Here is a 3,733-nt window from a genome sequence, read left to right on the forward strand (position 1 = left end):
GGAGATTTTGAATAGTAGGTCAGGGAAGACGGGAATACATGATATTGGCCCTTAGCTTTTCCACTCTTCCTTTGCAAAAGTTCTTCCTTTTTTTTTCATGTGGGCAATAAATCCTATAACTAATAAAAGGTCAAATCATTATAACCTAAAGATCCATGAAAAATTTTCTCCTCTTCCTTCCAGTTAAAATACTGACACACAAAAATAAACTATCTGTCCAACGTTGTGGTTTCAAGCATTTTTCCAGGCAAAATAGGCAAGGAAAAAGAATGTAAAGAATTTTAACTGGTATGCATTCTTGGGAGGTGAAACAGGACTTAATGATTTCCAGTTTATGGGGACTGTTCAGCCTGAAAGATGAATTTGAGCTCTAACCCTCCACTCCCATTGCCACTCCCACACACGTATATCTTTTTTTTCGTCACAGACTTTCAGTTTCTTGGATTATTGAAATGTTGCATCACTAAAGATGATTTTGAAGTTGGTTTTCTTTTGTTTTTCTATTTATACAGTTTATTATGTAGAGATAATTATTTTGCATTTTATTTTTCAAGAGAAACCTCATTTTTCCTTTTACTTACTGACTGCATTAGTTAAAACGTAGAATAAATTTAAGTTAGGGTAATGATAACAGATTTTTTTTTTTTACTACTTATATATGTCTTTCTTGTGCCAATGTTAGGTGTTAATTACAGTTATTTCAGATAGATGTGTAAGCATTCTTCTATTCTTGTTTACTTGTGGGGATCATCTATCTATTTTTTTCTGCTAGAGATAGATACTGAGTGCTTTTGGGGATAGTAATTTTTTTCGCTATTATTATTGGTATGATATGTCATTTTGCTAGATTTGTTCAAATTGAACAATCTTTATATTCCTGGAATAATTTCTACTTATTCATGAGCTTTCATTTTTGTAATAGAATGTGGTAGTGGCATAGCAGAGTAGTTAGGAGACGGTATTCTGAAGACAGATTGCCTGAATTTAAGTCCCAATTCTACTGTTTACTAGTTATATAATTTAGGAAAGTTTCTCGACCTCTCTCTACCTCAGTTTTCTCATCTGTATAGTGGGGCTGTTCGCTTCTACCATACAGCATTGTTGCAAGAATACAATAGATTATGGAAGTGAAGTATTGGTATGATGCCTGGGGTGATGGGGTGGTGATGGGCTCAAAGAAGTGGGATTTCTTTTTGGGGTGATGAAAATGTTCCAAAATTGATTGTGGTGATTAATGTACAACTCTGAATATGCTAAAAGCCATTGAATTGTACAATTAAAAATGGTTGCATTGTATTATATGTTGATGCCCAATAAATATTAGCTAAGAATATTAATATTGATAATATTTAATGTTGTGATTGAAAGCTTGGGTTTTATAACAGTGTTGTGTAGTAAGCTCAACCACTTGCTAGTTGTATGATGTCAGGCAATTTACGTAATCTTTTATGTGTTCCCTCATTGTAAAATGAAAATAGTAATAGTGTCTACCTTTCGGGTTGTTATGAAGAATAAATATATTAACACATTTAAAGCACTAAGAACAGTGGCTGTCAAATAGCAAGTTTCTAGTAAATGTTAACTTTCATTAAAAATGTTAGGTAACATTCATTTAGGATTTAAAAAATCTTTTTTTCTAAAATCTTTAAAAAATCCTTTTTTCTAAATTACATTGGTTCTTTTGTTTTTGTTTTTTTAAAATAACCTCCTCTTGTAACAAAGCAGATACTCTATTATTATATATCTGCTTAAGAAATTATAAGCAAAACAAGAAATAAAATAAACCCACAACCACATTGTTCTGAAATAGTCACTGTTACCATTTTTATAGCCTTTTTTCTTCTCACTCTCATTCTCTTTCTCCCGAGAAATATATGTGTGTGTGTTATGTTTTGTTACGTTATAAATTAAAATGTACATTACATGTAATATATCTATTAATGTGTACTGAATATAACACAATTTACAGGAAAAATTCACAAAGTGAGTTTGTACCCTATAACTTGTATTACCTGATTTTAAAAATCAGTGATCTATTGTGATCATCTTTTCATATCATTAAATATCCTCTAATTCTTTTAAAGAATGAGTGACAGCCCCTGTGATGCACCGTAATTAACAAGCAATTATATACTGATAACTGCAGAATGTTTCCAATGCATGTTATTATACAGCATACTAACATATAGTGTAATACTTCGAATACTAAAAAATATCAGTTTAAATGCCTAAACATATCTATATTTTGTTCTATTTTATTATTTGGTTCTTTATGTTTAAGGTATCTGAGGATTATTTTGGTTTGTGTAAATTGGTCAGCTCACCATCTAGTCCTCCTCCTTCTAATGCCCTTCCTTGCACTGCACAGGCTGGAAAACTGAAACCTGCAGTTTCCATACATCTGTATAACTAGCGTGGCTGACGTGACTTAGATTTTGTGGATCAAAGGTACTTGTGTGAGATTTGATTTGGCAAGTGAGTTGTGCAGAAACTAGCAAAGGCAGTATGGCTTCAGACCTAGCCACTGTAGAAGCAATTTAGCAAGTTGGCACCAACTTTCCTAGCCCAGACCTACCATGTGGCTTTGGGAGCTGTTCCTGGAAGTACAGACTATAGTCTCTTTTTTCTTTTTTTTTCCATTTCTCTTAATGATTCCGTAAGCCCTTTGGTATCGTGTAATAAATTTCCTTCTGCTTAAACTAGCTAATGAATACAACGGGTTTTTGCAATTGACCTTGACAGATACATAATGGTTCTAACTTATTTTTTCCCAAGTATAATTCACGAATCCATCTTGTTCTCACTGATTTGAAATGCAAACTTTATCATACTTCATTCCTTTCAGGTTTATCATATTAATCTGTTTTTAAAAATTGACTTTTTCTTGTTTATTCTACTGCCAGTACTACACTTTTTTGATTACTGGAGCTTAATGGTAATCTTTAAAGTGTGTTTGGATAAGTGCCCCCATTAATCCAACCTTTTATAAGCCCCATAGGCTTTTCTTCCAGATGAATATTTTGTCAAGTTCTAGATATATCTTTGCTGAATTTTAATTATGTTCAGGAAATAACTTACATCTAATAATATCAATTATCCCATCTCAAGACACATTTCTCTATTTAAACCACTTTTAGTTTTATAATTAAAATTTAGGGGGCTTTTTGGGGTTGCTGTTGCTAATTATATGCTTCTTACACATTTATTTTCATGCTCACCAGTGGGATCAGTCCCAGATTTTTTTGTAACTTTGAGAGTAACATAGTATATATATTTTAACCAGCTTTATTTAGAATATATTGATTGGTACATATTTATTTTTAAATACCTACTTGCCTGAACTCTTTGATAAGTTTCACAATCTTCAGTTACTCATTGGCTAGCAGTGTAGTCAGTTCTACAAAATGATAATTTCCTCCATTATAATTCTATACCTCACCTTATTATGTAAAATTATGATTAATACATTGTGGTAGATTAGGTGTCCTTTTGATAGATCAGCTTTGGACACCAGTGGGATCCTGAGGAAATCTTTATGGGTTGGGCAGTTTCCTTCAGATCTAAAAGGTGTCTACCATGTTCCATTCCTTTTCAACTATGATGCAGCACACACTTATCCATCCTTCTGTCCATTCATTGAAAGATCCCCTTGCTTAGCATGATCTTACTATTCCATATTTAGCCATAAATGATCTCATCATTTTTTCCAATGGAAGAGAATCCAAATTTGTAT

This window comes from Symphalangus syndactylus, chromosome 3, assembly GCF_028878055.3.
Source record: "Symphalangus syndactylus isolate Jambi chromosome 3, NHGRI_mSymSyn1-v2.1_pri, whole genome shotgun sequence".
NCBI lineage: Eukaryota > Metazoa > Chordata > Mammalia > Primates > Hylobatidae > Symphalangus > Symphalangus syndactylus.